Source organism: Microcebus murinus, chromosome 1 (assembly GCF_040939455.1).
Source record: "Microcebus murinus isolate Inina chromosome 1, M.murinus_Inina_mat1.0, whole genome shotgun sequence".
Classification (NCBI taxonomy): domain Eukaryota; kingdom Metazoa; phylum Chordata; class Mammalia; order Primates; family Cheirogaleidae; genus Microcebus; species Microcebus murinus.
This window is the reverse complement of record NC_134104.1, coordinates 50,846,114-50,868,511: the sequence shown is the minus strand read 5'-3', so window position 1 is coordinate 50,868,511 and position 22,398 is coordinate 50,846,114.

Here is a 22,398-nt window from a genome sequence, read left to right as displayed (position 1 = left end):
ACTCATTAGGTGTGCATTTGCCATCCCCAAAAGATGTACTTAGATTATTTTTATATGATTTTGGAAGAATAAAGCAAAAGTGTGCAAAGCAAGGAAATACTTCAGTAGGACCAAATAAGTGAGACAAAAGATTTCTGTTTTATAACTTGATAGGTTGTCATCAAAAATCAACAGGTCTAGGTTAGAACACACTTTGAGACTCATAGAATTCGCAGCAAACTCCCACAGTTGGAAAATAAACAAAGAGTTTTTCCTGGCAACATCATATTCCAAACTATCAACTTCATTCTGAACGTGCTGTTTCCTGAAGATAATGCTGTTTTTATTATTTGCTGCTTAATGTTAATTACTTTTGTACTTTGGAATTACTCATAATACATTTTGGAATCCAGTGATACATTAGTGTCTTAGAGTATCAGCATTTCTTCCAACTTATCCTTCATTATTTATTACAAAGCTGAAAAAAGCTATGAAACAGACTCTGCTAAATGATTCACTTTTTATCCATTATAACGTTCCTTTTTGATGAACATAAGGAAATTAATCGAAAAATTTAGTGCAGCTGTCAGGGGATTCCAAAACCTATATATAGAATTTCAAGTTCTTATAAATAGGTCAATGACATTTGCTGAGTAACCACAGATGCTTAGCACTGTAATGGGAACCTAAGCGTATAGCTGAGATTAGACCTGACTCATGCCCTGAGAATGTTATAATCTTTAAAAGAGAAGAGATAGGTTAGTAGTCAATGAATATGAATATATACAAGGAAATATTCTGACAGAGAGTGATAAGGAAGAAATTGCACAGATCAAAGAATGAGCCGTAGTTAATTGAGGGAAATTTCCCTTGAGAAGCTTTCCTGAAATGGGCTCTGAACTTCAATTTAAAGAGAGGGCTACGGTTTGGAGGGCAGGAATGTTGAGACTGTTCCTCATATATGTGATAAATTAAATGAAAACACTAAGAAGTGGATAAAATGGAGTGAAATGACAAAAAGAGAAAAAAGAAAGAAAGCTCCTAGATGTCTCAAATGACTGTGAAAAGGAACAGATTACATCTTGCTCAACAATTTTTCTTTAAAATTAACAATTTGCTGACAGTGTTCTGAATGAAATGCTTACAAGAACATTGATGGATGGGAAAACATGTCTCTTTGATAGTAAAAATGTTTTTCCCTTATTTTAAAAGATAGCTAGCCTTTGCATATGTAATATTCTTATTACACCTCTCTTGTTATAAATATTGTTATTCCTTATTGGATTATTCTGAAATTGGCTCCCTGTGGCAGATACATTTACACACACTAAATACCCATGTGCTTGTCTGTATTTTTCTGCCCCCTTGAAAATAATTGGGGCCATTTGACTGATTTTTGGCAAGTAGGCTGTGAACAGGATTGGTGTACATAACTTTCTGGCCACAAGATATGGAAGAGTCAGTGTAAGAGTCAATGTGCTACCTACCTTAAGCTCACTCTTCCCCAACGCAACACCTGGAAGCTGATACAGGCAAAAGATTCAAGTGGGATCAATCTCTCAAGTCACCACTGGGATAAGAGCTGCCCCTAAGAGTCATCCCATCTACAGTAAATATAATTAGGTTATGCTACTGAGATTTGGGTTTGTTACCACAATATAGCCTACGCCAATCTCACTAATGAGCTTGTCAAGATTTTTGTATGAGTAATCTCTTTTTAGGGGAGATGAATTTTGGGAAAGGGGATGGCAATAGGCAAGCTGAGAAAAGCAAAGTATTGTTACAATTCAAGACCCATGTTTCAGCTACTTACCCTTTCTTCCTTCAGATAAACGTCTCTACCCCTTGCTGGGTTAAACTTCTCTTCCTTTTTTACAAAGTTTAGCTAGAAGAAGGCAAGACCTTTCTTCTGCGTTTCTAAAGAAGTTTTTATTAATTCAATTCATTATGATTTGGCAACAAAGTCAACTAATCTCACTTGCTTGTTAGCTGAATTGCTCTCAAGTCTTCTATTCATTTGCATTAATCTTCTAATGAAAAAACTAAGACCATGCCTGTTTTGTTGTTGTTGATTGATCGTTTTTTTTTTAAATTCAGCTATGAGTTTATCTCTAATCAGAAAATTCAAGTGTGTTTGGGGACGTAATGGTTTTGTGCACAGTTAAATTTGTTAAAACATCTGTGAGCACAATGAGGCTTTCACCAGGAGCGAGGGGAGAATACATTTTCATAGCTGCTAATCACAACCTAATGTAATTGGAACAAATAAATTATCAAGTGAAATCAAATTGATTAAGGCTCTGCCATTTCAATCCTTAACCTTGTTTGCCAATCCAGGTCCACATTAAAAAAGTCAATCTGGTGCTGTCGTGACTGAAATGGGTCAGCTCCAGGTTCTAAGAGCTCTTCTTCAGTAGATAGTAGCCAACACTTTTCTTTGCATTAATGGCATTTTGTTTGTAAATATGGAAGAAAGCAAGGCCTTTCTTGACTTTCATCCCTCTCTTTAATGATAGTAATGATAGATGCAAAATAGAGCCAAATTTCAGTGATAATTCTCACAAAGCAAAACATCTATGACTACGTTAAAGGAGTTTTTGCCCATTTAAGAAATGTGCACATCTGGTGATCATTTTTCTATTCTTGCAACATATCAACTTGCATCATCAAAAAGGCTTTGGAAACAAAAATATAATATTATTTTATATAAAGGACATTGTTTTAAAGATCATCTGTATGAGCAAAAATATGTATGTGAAGAAACATGTTTCTAAAAATATTGAATACAAATCAAACTTTGTAAACCAAAAAAATGCAAAATGAACTAATAAACAATAATAAAATTATTTTCCTTTTAATATATTTTATCATAAATGAGTTTTCCTGAAGCAGCCACATTTGTATTTTTGTATAATTTTCAAATACTATACATGTGATAGTTGTAGAATGAATTTTGTCAGTATACTTTATGGTTTGGGCCATAACTGAATATGATAAAATATGTATTTATAAATTCCTGCTATCTGGAATACAGTTGATAACTAGAAAATAAGCAAAGCATAAAATGATTTACTCATGTAGTTATAGATAATCTGGTTTCTCAGACAAAGCAGATGAAGTGAATTCAAACAGGGGAAAGGACGAAGTTATAGGACTGTGGAACCAGCAACCACATAAAGCTGACTTTGTAGCCAAGTAGACCTGAGTTTAAATCTCTGGTTTACCATTTTCTAACTGAGTCAAGGTAGTGAAGTCACTTAATGTCCTAGAGATTCAATGTCCTATTCTGTAAAGTGAAAATAATCACATCTGTTTTGCAGGTTGCTGTGGAAATTAAATGCGATTATGTGCAAAACATAGCATATATACCATCATACTCATACTGCACTCTAAAACAGATAGAGTCTTTTTTTTTACCTATTTATTCTACAGGTGTTCAGTAAGGACCTAATATATGTACCAAAAACTGTGCTTATTCATAGATGAATGAGAGATAATTCTAGTCTAAAATCTAGTAGAGGATCATTATGGGAGATACCACAACTGCTCACCGATATCAAGTTCCTTTCTACTTCTTGGAACATTGGAAGATTGTACTGTTCAACTCCCTTGAAGTGTCACCTAGCCAATCCTGAATTCTATAGGCATATGATCCAAAGACAATAAGGAGGAACAGTAGAGAGGAAAAAAAAATAAGCAAATTAAAAAATGAAAGAAGCCAAGCAATATGGTGTCATTTAGTGAAGGGAAAAATATACTGGAATATCTCAGAATGCATGAGACTACAGTGTATTTCATGACTGCCATAATGACCTTGACTCATCGAGTGGTTAAGAAATACCATAGAGATACTAATAAAGTATTTAATTAATTTTTAAATTAATATCAATTTAATAATTGACTAATAAAATTAATTATTAATATAGTATTGACTATTTTAATTACATATTAATTTTAAAATATAGTGTTAAATTTCAGTTATATATAATAATATTTTATGTGCAATGCCCAATTCTCTCTTGATAACACAGCATGTATTTATATTTTCAACAACATTAAATATGACTATATTGTAGGTAAGAGACTTGGCTAGCTACTTTAAGAAAAAGAAAGGTAATAGAGACACTATTGAATATTTAAGTACTTTTAACAAGTTTTCCCTCTGAGCATGACATGTACTATAAGAGTCTTTGCATCTTCCTACCATACCTACCCACCCCAATTCACTTGATATCTGACAAGTTAATGAAAATATCCTGATTAGGAAAGGCTTTCTGTTTTTCCTTCCCTTATCAGTATTTCAGGTTCTTTTTCATTAATAAGGGATGACATTTAGAGAATGTCATTGAGCCTTGAAAATGTATAAACTCAGACTTGTCTATAGCAGAGGAGACACTGCACATCTCCAGGCAGTCACAAACACAGCTCTACTCTTTCCTTTCTGGGAAAATGAATCTGCTCTAAGTTTATAATGTCATTTCTCTCTTAGAAGTCAGTGATATCTTGAATTAGAACATCATGCCCAGAAAAGCATATTATAACCATAAAAAAAAAAAGAATTGAACTTCTTAAACCATTGACATACTGTGTGTTTATTAGCCACATACTTCCCAAACACTCTGTTGATATTTTGAGCTGTCTGCACAACATTGGTTCCATGATGGAACTCATATTGGAAAATAACATGAATTTTTAACTTAGCTATGGTTTCACAAAAATTGTTCTAAAAAAATTTGAAAGATAATCACATGCCAAAATGCACATTTAAAAGAATGAGGATGTACCTTTACAATTAAAAAAAAGAAAAAGAAAAAAATAAGAAATGTCAAAGTGAAATGTCAGAGTTACCAACTATCAAACTTAGTACTTAAGGAAATCAGACATTTCATATTTAATGACCTATTAGTATTTCTCCAAGTCCTTACTTACTGGTTATGGGGTAGGAGGAAGGATTAACTAAATGTCTAATCCAAATTAAAGCTTGGCTCACTGCTATTACATAGTCTCTTAGGTAATAGTCCGTCTTGCATAAAAATGCTTACTTTATTAGATAATCTCTTCCCGTCTTGGCTCCTCGCTGTAAGTTGTCCACATGAGATATACGACCCTATGGTTTTAGGAGGGAAAGGAGCCCCCTGTTTCCAGGATGGTTCCTGAATGGGTGTTAGTTGTCATCAGCTGGCTGTGGTAGTCACTGTCTCTTCTTTTTCTTTCTCCTCTTCCTCCTCCTCCTCCTCCTCCCCCTTCTCTTTTTTAACCTTGAAAATGAGCCAGGTGGGCGACCTGAGACCAAGGTAGATAATGATGCGCTGAAACCTATAGTGGAAGTGAATCCATCTCAACCTGCCCATGAATTAGCAGTAAGGTCTGATATTACTATTCCAACAATACTGGATCATTTGAAATAAATCTGCAAGGTAAAGAAGCTTGATAGATAGGTTCCTCATGAGTTAAATGAGTATTTGAAGAGAAATCATCTCAAAGTTTGTCTTTCTTTGCTGCCAAGACATAAAGGTGAACCATTTCTATGCCGTATTGTTACATGTGATGAAAAATGGATGGATTCTTTTTGACAATTGCAACCATTCGGCCCACAATGGTTGGATAAAGATGAAGTGCCAAAACACAGTCCAAAACTGAATATTTTTCAAAGAAAGCTAATGGTGTCTGTTTGGTAGTCCAGCACTGGTATCATCCACTACAGCTTCATGAAACCTGGTCAATCGATTATAGCAGATGACTACTGCAACCAACAGGATGAAATGATGATGATACTTGTGATGAAGCAGCTGAGATTGGTCAATAGAGACAGGCCAATCCTTTTGAAAAACAACGCTGGGCCACATGTTGCACAAACAATGCTGCTCAAACTACTGAAGCCGGACTTAGAAACTGTCATTCACCATCTTCACCAGACCTTTCAACAACTGACTACCACTTCTTCCAGGCTTTGGACCACTTCTTGCAAGGAAAAATATTCAATTCTCAACAAGCTGTGGAAAACACCTTTCATGATTTCATCACCACTTGCTCTCCAGGCTTCTTTGCTGCTGGCATAAATAAGCCACCGTTAAGATGGCAAAACAGTTGGTATGCACCTGTAGTCCCAGCTACTCGGGAAGCTGAGGCAGAAGGATCACTGAGCCCAGGAGTCTGAGGTTGCTGTGAGCTATGATGGTGCCATAGCACTCTAGCCTGAGCAACAGAAAGAGACTCTGTCTCAGAGGGAAAAAAAGATGGCAAAACTGTGTCAACAGTTTAGGTGCATGCTTTGATTAATTGTACTGCTTCTTGTTTAAGATATAATAAACTATTGATTCAAAAAAAAAAAAGAAAAAAAGAAAATGATTCTAAATGAATTGCTTCAGTGTGTCAATAATCTTGATATAGCTGAGAGAGGTGGCTACAGAGTATGTTTTTTAAACTTTTTATAATCACAAATAGTGCGAATGTTCCTATTGAAGTTTGCCGTGTGATGATAGAAAAAAAATGATGGGTGGAAAATCGAAAGTAAAACTTGTAGCTCTAATTTATTTTGTTAACAGAGTAATTCAATACTGTAGCGTAGACAGACCAATAATTTTCTTCTTCTAAAGAAAAGGATTTCTCTTCAAGTCTCTCTAACTTTGCAAACCATCCCTGAGATAAGTTCAGAGGCTTGAAAAGTGTATTTCTTTAAATATTCACTGTGGAAAAAAGCTATGTCAGATCCCTTTCCGCTCACTCAGGTCCCCCAAAGACTTCCTATATGGCAAGTTTATCTACAGTCTCACCTCACTGTTAGCTTTTGTAAATGTAGACACTTCATAAATATTTCTGAATGAGAAAAAAACCATGCATCACAGAAAGATTGGCTAGCCATAATGCCTAGTCCTTCATTCCAAGGATAAAATGATGTATTTTGAGAAAATAGTTTGACTTGAAGTTATAGCATGTTTATTATAAATTCTATTTCTCTTAAGAAAATAAACAATTTCTGTGTGCAAGGTAAAAGGGCAAAATTAAACCACAATTTTTAGAATACAAATGTCCCCAAACAGACCTCTTAGTTTTTCTCTGCACTGGAAAAGTATTTATATAATCATTTAACATGTTATACGATTACATAAATTATAGTCTGTTATGTCTGTATGGTAGATATTACATCTATACCGTAGCTTGCTTATGACTGTTTGAGCGATGTTCTCATCATTAGCTTTCAAAACTATGTCAAACTCCAGTTCAAATAAATGAATGCTATTAAGGTATTTTAATTAGATGGGCTACTATTGAGCAGTTAAGAAATAATCTACAAATGGTGGATTGAGGATTTTGAACAGAGAATCAATAAAGAAACTACCAGGTTACTTGTTTTATTTTTTCAACCCGAGGCTATATTATTAAAATGTATGAGGAAAAGCCAATAGGAACATAAAGTGGGTGCATGCACACACACACACACACACACACACACACACACACAACCACACACTCCCCAAATTGGAACATCTACAAGTTGTATGTTCTCCTTTGTGTTTTCCCTTATTTCCAATTACATTTAAATTGAAAGAAAATTATTCTACTTCTGCTTTCATCCTCTTCTATTTGTCCCACTTGGGAGAAATCAGGAGTTACTAGATTAATTGCTACATTAGTAATTCTGTGATGCACATCTCTATTGGGTAGTCAGATCTCTAGGGATGAAACTGCCTGGCATTTTCTACTCATATCTCTCAATATTCTTATTCTCATTCTTTGGCTGTAATAAAGATTGCTTAGAGTTTTTCAGATCAGTTGGTTAGGTGGTAGTGTTGCATTTGTAGATTTATAAAAATTTTTCTGTATCCCAGCACCTAGCAGAATTCCTAGTATATATCAGATGCTCAACATGGTCTTGTTGAAAATAAACAAAGGGATGGACAAAAGATTATTTAGCTCCCTTATAAAGTGTGCAGTTAAAGTAATCATTGAAGCAAATATATAACAGCTTCTTCATGAATATTGTACAAAGCAGAATGTTTGCTCATCTAAGGAATCATTGCAGTACATAATGAAGCAATACTAGAAGCTAAGTGGTGCCTGTCACTAGTATCATCCATATTCCCCTTAGACTTCACCTCACTTTGTCTCTAGAACTCTCAATGTCCTCAGGGTTCAGACCAATTTCTGGAAAGAGTAAGAATATTCCTAAGTTGTTAAAGCCAAGGTGTCTCTCCCTGAGGAATGATTGTATTAATTTAAAAATAAATTGTAAAATATTGTAGGTGCACAAGATCACATAGCAAAAAGTTAAACTTCTAATTTTTCTCATGAAATTTTTATGTCATTAATACCAAAAACTGATAAAGACAGCCACCAGAAAGAAAAGAAAAAAGGAAGGAAGGAAGGAATGAAGGAGGGAGGGAGAGAGGCAGGAACAGAGGAAGGAAGGAAGGAAAGACGAGATAAATTCATAAGTACCAAGCCAAATTTTCCAACTGACAATCAGCAGAGTCTAGAAGTGAAGTAAAGAATAATTACACTATGATGGCCAAGTATATACGAATTATTCAATATTAAAAATCTATTAACATAATTCAACATTTTAATAGAATCAGGAAGACTGACCCTCTCCACAGATGATGAAAAGTTATTTGATAAAATTCAACATCCATTCTTTATTTAAAACATTAGAAACCAATGCTATGATTTGTATGTTTGAAAACATTCGTTCATGTTGAATATCCGAAAATTTTCAAACATTCATGTTGAATGTTCCTCCAAAATTCATGTGGAAACTAAATCTGCATTGTTATTGTATTAAGGAGGTGGAGATTTGGCACAGATACTTTAGTCCTGAGGGCTCCACCTTGGTGAATGGGATTAATGCTCTTACAAAGGAGGCTTCAAAGAGCTGCCTGGCCCTTCCACTCTCTCTGGATGCGAGGACACAGGAACAAGGCACCATCCACAGGGCAGAGAGTGATCTCTTGCCAGGCACCAGATCTGCCAGCACATTGATCTTCAACTTCTCAGCTTCAAGAACTGTTAAAAATAAATTTTTATTATAAAATAAACAGTCTAAGGTATTTTGTTATAATAGCAAGAATGGACTAAGACAACTTCAAGATATGATCAGTAACAAAGCAGTACAGCTTTTACCACTGCTACCATTTAAGTTTGTTTCCTAATTGCTAGTGAATGAAATTAAGCAAAAGGTAACAAAGTAGTTATGAAAACAGCAAAACTGGAAATAAAACTTCCTATTTTAGATGATTGTTTACTTGGAAGAAAAAATAATCAACTAAGTAATTGTTATTAATGATAAAAAAAATTAAGTAATGTGGTTGGGAGGATAATACACAGTTTCAAATAGCTGTCATATATACCACAACAACCACTTCAATTATCTGCTGCAAGAAAAGATTCATATACAATAGCAACAAAATCATAAAATATATAAAATATCTATGAAAAAATTAAGACAAAATACATAGGTTCTATGAAAACAATATTAAAATACAAGTGAATGACACATAGAATTTTTTAACAAGTTGAAATTCATATCATGTTCTAGGATAGAAAGCTTCAATAGCATAAACATATTAATATTTCCTGAGTCAATTTACATATTTCATTAGGTTCTAATACAAATAAAAACAAGATATTTGTTAAGCTTCATAGAATGATTGCTCATTAAGAAGCAGGAAGCTACATAAGATAAAAAGCTAGATAAGATAGATTGAAACATCAAAGTAATAGAATACATATTGGAAAATTTTAGATTAAATAAGGTCTGCGTTATATGAAACTGTGAGGCAGAGTAACAAATGTAAGAAGCCATGTTCGCTCATTTCTGCTTGTCAGCACAGTTTCACAAAGCTCCTGAATCTGTGATGATGCACAGCTTTCCAGTGGTATGCTTTAGAGACAAACCAGGATGGGGCACAAGGGTCCTCACATCTGTTACATGAGTCACTATATTCCTTACAAGGAATATTTGATAACATCTGATGGGCTTAGTAATTATGCCTCTGTGATCTACAACCAGACATACGTTTACAACCAAACTTTGATGTGACTGTGAACATATTGAACCTCCACCAGCTGTATATAAGCGGTGTGCTAAAACACCATGCCAGAGTAATCTGACAGAACCCCTTTAAAAGATTTCTCCTGGGCTAAAGATCTCATCCTATGGTCTTCAATACAACTTCAGACCAAATCTATTAATAACTTTAATTCTTTTATAACTTGATTTTTTTCTTTAGTTGACAATCAAGAGGACAAAACGTAGACTTCCCAGGATCACCTGGAACATTGTGTGGGGACCCAGCACCTTCATACCAGCCTGGTAAGAAACAATTTTAAGAAAAATATTTCTACAAATGATAAAATGGTTCTGATCTATAAAATACTAATATGTGACAGACAATAAAAATTCTAGTTAATAGATAATTCTAAATATGAAGTGTGCCAAAAAATAAGATATATTTTTATTTAAAAATATAAAAAAATAAAAATATACTCTATCAAAGAATATTTTTTCTAATTCAGAGGTTATTTAATGGTTATTTATAAAATAAGGTAAAAAATACATAAGAGAGATACATATCAAAAAGTTATAACTATGAAGATCAATTTTTTCTAAAATAAGGTTATAAAATTATTATATATAAAAAAGATCTTATATGATAAATTTTTGTGCTAAAGTATAATAACTGGTTAAATATAAAAAGAAGACAAAATAGAAAGTCCAAACATGACCTAAATTGTCTATATAAGCTATGATAAAATTATTTTAAATTATTATATATAATTAAATTGATAATAATTTTTGAAAATTATAACAGTCTTTCTAAAAATAGAGCTTTAATGTTAAAAATGCACTAATATAGGCTAGATGTGGTGGCTTATACCTGGAATCTTAGCACTTTGGAAGAGTGAGGCAGGAGGATGCTTGAGGCCAGTAGTTTGAGACCAGCCTGGGCAACATGGGGAGACCTTGTCTTTACAAAAACCAAAAAAATGAAGAAAAAAAAATAGGTCAGTCATGAAGGTATGGACCTGTAGTTCCAGCTACTCAGGAGGCTGAGGCAGGAAGATCACTGGAGCCCAGTAGTTCGGGGCTACAGTGAGCTATGATCACAACACCTCATGCCAGCCTAAGCAACAGAGCAAGACCCTGATTCAAAAAAAGAAAAAAAGGAAAAAAATATATACATTCCAGTTTTATTAAATAGTAGTTATATTTTTTCCAATTTATAACTCACTTTAATGCAATTAAGTATATACTGCTATATATAACCTATAATATCCTTAAAATCCTGTTGAGATATTATATTGGGTACAAAAAGAGACAAAGCCAAAAAAAAAATCAGGTTATACTAATCAAAAAATAGTCTTGATCCAATAAATAGGCAAATATACACACTGCTGCCCAATGCTCATTCCTTAGAACTACAACTAAAGACTAATAAGCTTTCTGGGAAAAAAACCTTCCTACCTATGTGGGACAATCAGCATTGATCTTACAAATCCAATCAGACGGTTAATTTATGAGCAAAAGGAAGAACATATGAGACAAAGAAATAAATGTAAGAAGCCATTTTTGCTCATTTCTGTTTGCTGCATAATTTCACAAAGCCCTGACTCTGAAAATGTACAACTTTCTGGAGGGATGCTTTAAAGACAAGACAGGATAGAACACATGCACCCACCATGTCTTCTGCCTGAGTTACTATATTCCTTAAAAGACAAATGACCCTAGTCCTTGCGTTTTCCAACACATAAGTTAACATCTGCCTGTGTTAGTAATTATGCCTCTATAATCCATAACCAGATGTACTCTTACACCCAATCTTTAATGTGATTTTACAGGTACCAACCCCTTACCACCTATGTATATGCAGTGGCCTAAAATATTATACCAGGACAGTCTCACAAAACCTCTCTAAAAGATTTCTCTTGGGCTATGGGTCTCAGTTGATAGTCCTCAATAAGACTTCTAAACAAAACTAACTTTAATTCTGCAAATCTTGATTTTTTTCTTTAATCAACAAAACTAAATCCAGAAATCATCTTAAAAATAATAAATTTAATTATATATTTCAAATGCTTTTTCTGTAAAGAAAACCCATATGTAAAATCAGAGACAAATAAAAACAAGGAAAACTACTTGCAATTTGTGATAGAAAAAATAATTAATTTTTAAATATATAACAAACATATACAAATAAGTAAATTTATACCAACAACTCAGAAAAATGAGCAAAGGATCACTAGACTTCACAGAAAAGAAATCACTTCTAAACACAGGAAACTATTTTCAATCCCACTCATAAATGAAATATAAATTAAAAGCCACATTGAGCTATCATTTTTCACTTATGAGATAAATATGGATAAAAAGATTTAATAACACTTTATTTTATTGAGAACTTAAGGAAAGAAGCCCTCTTACATTACTGGTGTAAGTGTAATTTTGACATCTTTATGGGAAAAAATTAGCACAATAAAATGTATCATATTCTTTACTTCAGTAATTTCACCTTTAGAAATCCATCCTACTCATAAACTCATGAATGAGAAAAATGAAAGATATAAAGGTAAATTCATTGAAGCAAAATTTTTTAATTGAGGCAGTTTTTCACTGATGCATAGTAAGTGTACATAGTCTCAAAGTACATGTAGTAATTTAAGACATTCATATAATTTGTAAAGATTAAATCTGTATACTTGGGAAACCCACCACTTTAAATATTTGTTTTTTCTTTATGCCAGAAATATTTAAATTACTCTCTTCTAGCTATTTTGAAATGTACAATAGATTATTGTAAACTATAGACACCCTACTGATCTATCTAACAGGTTTTATAATTTCTTCTATCAAACCCTATATTTGTACCTATTAACCAGCTTCTCTTCTGCCCTCCTCTCCCTATGCTTCCTGGCCTCTGGCAACCATGAATCTACTCTATTTTCATGAGAGCTTCTTTTAGCTCCCACATATGAATGAGAACAAGGGATATTTGTCATTCTTGTTTGGTTTATTTCACTCAACATAGTGACCTCCAGATCCATCCATGTTGCTGCAAATGACAGGACTCCATTCTTGTTATGGCTGAATAATATTCCACTGAGTATTTATACTACATTTTCTTTACCCATTCATCTGTTGAGGGGCACTTAGGTTGATTTCATATTTTGGCTAGTGCTAATAATGCTGCAATAAACATGGGAGTGCAGATATCTTTTCAATACATTTATTTCCTTTCTTTTGTATATATACCAGTAGTGGAATTGCTGGCTCATATGGCAATTCTATTTTTTGTTTCCTGAGGAACCTTTATACTGCTCTTATAGTGGCTATACTAATTTACATTCCCACCAACAGTTTATGAGAGTTCTCCTTTTTCCACATCCTCACCAGCATACCTCATTGCCTGTCTTTTTGATAAAAGCCATTTTAACTGAGATGAGATGATATATCATTGTACTTTTGATTTGCATTTCTCTGATAATTAGTGCTGTTGAGCATTTTATCATATACCTTTTGGCCATTCGCATGGTCATTTATTGAGAAATGTCTGCAGCTCTTTGAGTCATATTTTAATTGGATCATTTGGATTTTTTGCTACTGAGCTGTTTGAGCTCATATTTATTGTGGTTATTAATACCTTATCAGATAAATATTGTGCAAATATTTTCTCCCACTCTATGAGTTGTCTAAGAATAATTTTTAATAACAAAAATTAGTAGTAATTTAAATGTCTATTAATAGTAATTTGGCTAAATGATGGTGATACATGCATTGGATGTTTACATACCTTTAAAAATAACTGAGACAGAACTATGTGTACTCATGAGGGCTATCTCAAAAATATATGGTTTGGTATATTTTTTGAAAAAAAGCCAGATCAAGACAAGAAATTGTGTGTGTACATGTATATATATATGCACAACCATATATATATTTATTTACATACATATATGCATGCATGTATAAATATAATACTTATATTCATAAACTATTCTCTGAAATTTTGGGGTCCTGGATGGCTTAAGGATGCCCTGAATGTAACTGGACAGCTTAAATCATCTCAATCATGTCTCCAGCTAGTGTGACCAAGCCCGGATGCTGTTTACATTGCTCAGCACCTGCCTAGCTATTCAACTAATGGAAAAGAGAAGGATTGCTGAGGAAGAAATGATAAGAATATGCAGATTAACCTACAGTTTCCATCTGGAATTACTAATACCAGGACTTTACTGTAGTCAACAGTCCCTGTTGACACTTGAATTTAGATTAGATCAACTGTGTTTAGAGAAACAGAATATGTGACCAAACCATAAGCACTTGGTGAGCAAGGCAAAAAAGTGGCCAATGGTCATTAAAGAACAAATAAATACGTCAAGAGGAAGCATTTTAGAAAGTGCAGGTAAATCTTGCACCCTAAAAATAGGCAGAATATTCAGCTTAGTTTTATTATTTAGTCCCCAGAGGAAGAAACTCACGTCTTTTCTTGATTTAAAAATCAGAAAGTGAATTCAGAATCTTGTGACAGGTAAAAGAAAGAAAGCCTAAACTCAAAAGAAATGTAACGAGTTAAAGCAGTAATCACTATTCAACAATAAATGCAGTATTTATCATTTTCTCTTTATCTGATACAAATACCACAGTCACTTTTCACTGTGACATAGCTAATGGAGTTTAATAATTAAATGGCTTGTGGCTTTTGCAAAGTCAAAATCAATATTTCTCTTTTGCTGTTGTTGTTCACTTTAACACCTGGTCCTTAAGTCTTTATGCTGACCTTCTACTCCATAGCCACGTTTGAAGATGCTCTGGATGGGGAGCTGGCCCTTCCAAACCTTTTAAATGGAAGGCCCTGACTGGAAGAAGAGTGGCAGCAATTCAGCTTTACCACTTTTTATTTTCTGAGTTGCTGTAGATAAGGGAGCTATCAGATTGGGCAGTAGGATGCAGCAGCAGATCTGATTGAAGCAGAGATTTCAGTAAATTAAGAATTTGTTATCACTTCGAACAGTCTCTCCTTACCGGGCATATGCACAAAGTCATAAGTTGACTGAAAGGCTTTTTGTTCCAATAATACTGAATATTTATATTTCTGAGACTGAAAAGACAACCTAAAGATAAATACATGAAGAGTTTTGATAGATCCAGCTACATGCCAAGTAGGCAGAAAAAATGATCATCTATACTACCTACAGTGATGTCAAGAGGTTGAGAATGCCTTGCATCCCCCATTGGGGCCCATTTAGGGGTCTCTTTCTAGTAACTAAAGCTATAAAGTATACAATCTCTTCCTTTCATTGAGATAATCTTTGGAATATTCACAGACATTTTCTTACTAGAATATGTTTCACAGTTTTCCTGAGAACAGGTTTTTAAAAGTTTGAGGCTCTTTTAAAAATCTTTGATTGTTCCTCTTTACTTAAAAAAGGCCTTTATCACATTTCATTGTAAATTGTATTTTTAATTGTTTCTTCTATGAGACCATAAGCTCTGCCAGGGCAATGACCCTGTTGGTCTTCAAAAAATAATTATCTCAGCGTCTAGCACAATGCCTGGCACTTAATAAAATATCAGTATTTGTTGCATTGAACTGAATTTCATTAGATTCAATTGTGTAAGATGTTATTTCTTGATATGAATAAATTTCTTCCTTTAATGAAGGAAAAAGGCATAACATCATTAATAAAGACAGACATCACCTATTGCAAATCATTAAAGCTTCTCTGGTCTTGAATCTTATTTAATGAATCCTCTAGTTTTCAGTTAAGGTAACAAATTCAGTTCAGTGATTGGTCCAAAGCCGCACAAATATTAATGCTAATTGGCAGAACCAGAACAAGAACCCAGATCTCTAGACCAATAGTGAGTCATTTATTCCCCTACACTTTGTCCTTCTGTTTTAGGGTGTAGCTGTTAGAATAATGTGGAAGCACTTGCAGTAGGACGATGGAGGGAATTCCACATAAGCTTTGTCACACGCACATACAATCTGGAAGACATGGGCTTGTTTGTCACCTATTTTTATGAAGGTTTTACCAAAAAATGGCCTCTAAACTGTAGGTGTCTTCTGTTCTCTTGAACTATTAGTTCCATTGAATGGAAAGAAGGATGTACTCTCCTATCTGAGAACTGGTGTCTGAAACAATGAGAAACCTTTCATGGGGGAATCTCCTTAGATGATTATGACATCTTTGATACCCTTGGGGGAGGGCCTCTTATTTCCTTACTTCTCCACCTTTCTGTCCCCTTGTCACTGATATCTATCTGGCATGGTGGGTAGATACTTATTGATGACCTCATTAATATTGCCAATTTGCTTAATTTACTACCTTAACTTGGCTAACATGTACTTAGTGTCATATTTCCTTCCCTATAAAGAACAATGTTAAGTTCATAAATAAATAAATCATCAGAAGAGCTTCTTTGAAGTTTAAATTCTAGCCAGCAAGTAATGTACTATCAACCACAGCAATCTATCACTGCTGAATGCCAGATAAGAGCAGTTAAAAAAAAAAAAACTTAAACTATGCTTTAAAAATACTATTTGTTCAATGAAAGCATATCTGCAAATCAAAAGGCAAAACTGTACACACACATTGTAAAGTTGTTTCTCATAGGAGTATAGGCTAACAATTCTGATCCTGTTATCCGTGTATACTGGAACTGAACCTTTAAGTAAATGGATGACAGATGGTGGAGTTGCATTTCTCACTGTTGAAGTGGCAGTTTACAGATGGGCAGTGGCAGGAGGCTAAAATAATCCACACAGGCATGCATTAGAATTGGAGACATCAGTATGAACTCAAGTTTAGCTTAACATAGATACATATCATTACATATAGAAATGTTTGTAGATGTGTACATATATATGGGTTAGAAAATTGATGAGTACTTCTCTGTTCTGTCAGTTGAGAGGGCCTAAATAAATTTCTAGCTGAGAGTAGGTATAAGCACACCTACCACCTAGATCTTGATTTTTAATGCTATTATCCAATAAAAAAATAAGAACACAGGCTCCTTAGAGAAATGTCTGAAATAACTGATTGTAGGTCTGGAGGAGAAAATATATGGGTAAGTCTGGAGCATTTTATAGTCCAAAAAAGTAAGAGGGTGTTCAAATAGTAATAACAACAATAACACAACAAAAATAAATTAAACAACAACAAAAACCCTATAACCTATATTGATGAAGTAGCGGGGGTGGGGTATGGCGAAGGGACACAAATGCCAATGCTAAGAGTTTACCATGGCCAAAAATCGAACAACTTGAGCAAGAAAATTAATAAAGTAGTAGTGAATTATGACCACAAATATAAAATAAGTATTTGTGATCTATATTGATATAAATACATGATTGAATTGGTGAACAGACAAATCTCCTATGCAGAGGAATTCCAAATAAATTATGTAGCTACTCCACCCTAAAAGAGGGGAACATAGCTTCCCACTCTTTAAGAATGAGCTGCATATAGTGACTTTGTTACAAAGAGTGCAAATGGGGGACGGGAGAATGAGGAACTTGACAGTGGAGAATCCCAGCAAACACTGCCTTAGCCAGGAGTCAATGTCATGTTGACAGTATGTACCCTTGACATGATATGATGAAAATGGTACTTTACTTCTGTGATCTTTCCCCCCCAAACTTATAACCCATTCTTAATCACAATGAAAACATCAGAAAAATTTCCATGAGTGACATTCTACAAAATACCTGAGCAGTACTCCCAGAAACTGTCAAGGATATCGAAATCAAGGAAAGTCAAAAATTCTTCAGCCAAAGAGGAACCTAAGGAGACATGGCAATCAAATGTCTGGGTGTAGATCTGGAAGAGCAAAAGATAAAAATCAAATAGAGTATAGACTTCAGTTAATAATCATGTATTAATATTGGTTCATTAATTGTAACAAATGTACTGTACTAATGTTAAGATGTTAATAATAGAGGAAACTGGGTTTGTAATAAATGGAGGTATATGGAAACACTGTACTATCTTCTCAATATTTCTGTAAATCTAAAACTGTTCTAGAAAAGTGAAGTTTCTTTTTAAAAATATCAAATGTGGCCTTTGTTTACACTTAATGTGGGCATGTTTGTGTGAGCATTTGTTCTTCGTTTCTCAAGTCTTCTCATTTTTTTTTTGTTGTTTATTGATGAAGATTTAACCATGGTGTTGCCTTCAAGTATTTGAAAGTCTATCACATGAAAGGGGAAGTAAACATTTTCTGCTGTAGATGGCAGCACTACTACCATGTGAACCTCAACAGCAAGGCAGATACCAGCTCCCTAACTTGGAAGACTTTTCTAATTCTAACAACGGAAAATGCTGACTCATGAAGTAGTGAACTTTCTGTCCAATCAGACAGAGACTGACACCATCCATCAAGTATGCTTGAGTGGAGATTTTTTTTTTTTTTTTTTTTTTTTTTTTTTTTGGGTGGGCAGTTGGAATAGAAAACCTCAAAGATTCTTCCAACTCTGTTCTAAATATCTGTGGACAGTTGTCCAATTCCATGTGTAGTTAAAGCTTAGTCAATTTATCCCAATGTGAATCTAGACACATAGCCAAAAACTAAGCAGAGTATGTCTGTCTATTGACCACAATTCTAAGTTTAGCCAATTGCTCAAAACCTACCAGCTGCACTAGTCACCCAATAAAGGAAAAATAAATTAGCCTAGTAAGCTATGTCCTTTTTAAGCCATGCCATTTGATAGGTAGTATGTTCCCTCCTTGAAGTCTTAAGGAGTCATATGATCCAATTCAGGGCTTCAGCAATGTTATGATTACCTTGTGACACCAATCCTAGAGCCTTGCAAATCTAAATGCCACAGTCCCACAGCTTGGCTCAAACACTCTGTAGTTAGGATTGCAATGATTACTGGTGAAGTGAGAGACTGCAAATGGGAGTGAAAGAGGTTAGATGGGTGGGTGGATGTTTGGAAAGAGAGTTTTATATTTCAAACTCATTTAATGAGCCCAGCTCTCCCTTTTAAAGATAGTAGCTAGAAAATTCTGTTGAGGAGAGGGTAAAACAATACCTTTTTGGTTGTCATGCTTTTTTGTTTTTTGTTTTTTTGATAAAGGGAATGAATAAATGTGTATCACTTTCCAGAGACAATACTAAAACCTTGCTGTTCCCACACCACCCTCCCCCCTAAAAAAGGGTGTAAAAACATCTTCTTGATCAACCAAAGTTTACCAAATGTTTTTAGTTCACAACACATCTAGAAAACGATTGTCTTTCTACATGCACACTGAGATAAACAGAAAAGCTGCTGGAAAACAGAAGGTCCACTTGTTCTCAGCTACCTAGACTGCAACTTACACTACAGCTGTTGGGAGATCAATATCTCAGTCTGTGTTGTGGGAAGATCATTTCTTTAACAAACTAATATTATTATTATTTTACAAAAAATCGTATCCATTAAATGAGCTTGAACCTTATGAAATGGCCATTTGTAGTTCAAACACAGTAAATAGCAACTCTTACGGCTCATTCTAATAGAACATATGGAATATCAAGAAAAACACAGAGAAAAAAGTAAAAAATTGCTCTCTTATTCCTATAGTTGGGGATCAGGTATTTTACATCTTGATGTATATGTATTAATACATTGAGTTTTTCCCCCACATACACACAAACACATATGTAATACTTTATATAATTTATATCATGTCACAGTACACAATCTTTGTGACCTGCTTTTTCCTCTTAATATCTAATGATAAATATTATTCTCTATGTCATTAATTATTCTATAGTATGATAGTCAATGATTCTGTGGTATTACCTCATGCGGATAAACAAATTCATTTAATTTAAGCAATTTTATGGTCAAATGCTACCAGTCTTTTGCTATTGTAACTTATGCTGCTATAAACATACTTCTAAGGAAAACTTTTGTAAACATCTCCAATTATTCTCCAGATATTGCTGGATCAAAGTACATGCAGATTTTCAGATTTTTAATATTTTGCCAAATCACCTCCCAGAAGGCTGCATCCATCAGGAGATGTAAACATGCAGCCCCTTACTAACATTCTGTATTGTCATTGTTTTAAATCTTCACTAATCACTTATTTCTGATCTATATTTCACAGGGGAATTTCAGGGTCATTAAAGTACTGCTATGTTTGACATTTACAGTGACCTTTCCAGTAGCATTTTAGTGATTAAAACAATTTCGCAGCAACATTAAAACAATGACTCGCTTGGGGTTATGCCCATCTCCCTTTCAGAAATCCCAGCCCATTACAGAGATAGAGCGCTGTGGGCTTCAAGCAGACAATGACCTGGGTCTTTAGCCTAAAAGGAGTACTGTGTTTGAAATTATGTATCTTCAGCCCCTAATCTGATGTTCACTTCACCTCTAAAGAAGTTGAGCAGAGGACCTACCAAGTGAGTGATCGTCCACTCATTATTAGAGGCAAATTCATTGCCTCTCACCAGCTGCTACCACATTAGATAAATCCTTGTTAAATTAGCACAGATGCTGAGAGGTCCATGTCTTCTAGCAGAAAGGGACAGTAGCTCAAAACAGATAAGGAATTGGCTTCTTTAAATGTTCAGGAAAATAAGCAATCTTTAAAGACAAAAAACAACAAAAACCCATCCAGCTAAAACATCTGAATAATTATTTTTTTCTACTCCAAGGGCCAGTACTTGGCTGATGTATAAAGAACATGAAAATAGTCTTCAGCTCAACAAGAGGATACATATTCTCTTAATTATTAAACCTATCCAACAATAAAAAAGTTGATTCATGAAATAATTATTTTTCCAGGATGCTCAAGCAAACTGACCATCCACTTTTTAAATAGTCACATTATACATATTTACATTATTAAAACTAATTATAGAGATTTAGAATGAGTTTTACCAATTCACTGCTTCTACTAGACCATGAGCTCTATTGCTGACTAAAACTCACTGATGTTATAGGGAATGAACAATATGATTTCAGGGCTTCTGAGTCAGCCTCTCATCTCTAAAATACCTTTACTGAATTAGAAATCAATTCCTTTGATTAAGATTGTAATACCACTAGATACCTATAGATTAAGTTTCATTTATAATTCAAAGTGAATAAGTTATAAAATCCTTTTCTGGGGAAGAAGATGATGTGAAGTTGTGGAAATGAGTACCTTTAGGCAAAGTATAACAAAACAAGAAGAAAACATTGAGGCATAGAGCACTGAAGACAAAATTTGCTGACTCTATAGGTTGTTCTTTATGTTTTTATTATTATTGTTGTTTTTTTAAGGGCTTCTTTTGGATGCAACTCATTTTCTGCATGATTTAAAACTTCTTTTTGTTTTAAAAAATCCTGGTGTAAGGCAGTGGTATTGTAGAGAAAATTAAGATTTTTTGCCCTACAATTAATAAGATATGAAAAGTCATTCATTAAGCTCTGCCAAACTTTCTCACTTGTAAAAAGTTCAAATAAAAAGTTTTTATTAAAGTAGCAGGAGTAAATGCAAGAAGGAGGAAGGAATGGAACACAGGGTGTGGTTGAGATCCGAATGTTCCTGGCATGGGTAGGGTGAACTTCTTTGAAACCAAGTATTTAGCCTTACAAGATGATCTCAGTATAGTGGCATCCTCTCCTTCACTTGACAAGAAATCTCATTCATTCATTCAGTCATTCACTTAATGAATATATGATCAGAACCTAATTATGTATCCAATCCTATCATGGGCTCTGGGCCTACATCAGTGAACCAACCAAATGAAAATTTCCTGACTTCATGAAATTTACATTAGGCTCAGATGTCCTTTGGTAAAAGAGGATAAAATCCAAAATGGGTATAATTGTGGCAACAAAAGGAGAGGTTTCTAGTTTGATCCTAAAGCAATCTAAATTTAATCAATCAAATGAAATCCTAACTAGCAACGCAAAGGCCAGTATGCTTCAGAATTATTCTTCAGTGGGAGATATGTGGGAGAAAGACACTCCTATTACAGCCTGTCTCACAAAAAGGCTCCAGTATTTGAGTGAAAATCTTGACCTGCCACTAAATTTAGCCAAAACCAGTATGCTGCAGTCTGAGAAATTTTTCAACCAAGCAAACTAAAAAAATCTAAACTCAATCATTTTTTTCTTGCTTTTCCTCAAAACCTTTCCAACATTCAGGCTGCCAGTGTTTATGCTGCCAATATTGTCAGTGCACTTTGCTATAAGAGATTAAAGGTTGGCTACAAATAATTTCCAATGAATAACTCTAATTAGCTGCTAAAGCTGGCATATTTCCCAAAATCTGAAATTAGATCACAGAGTTGGGTTGACATGAAAAAGCCCTATTAACTCTCTAGACTTCCAATTCCCATTTGCTGGGGGAAATTACTGTTTTGAACTTTATCTGCTACTATCTGAAGAAGTCTGGAGTCAGCAGTAATAAAGAGATATGTGGAACTGGTCTTTC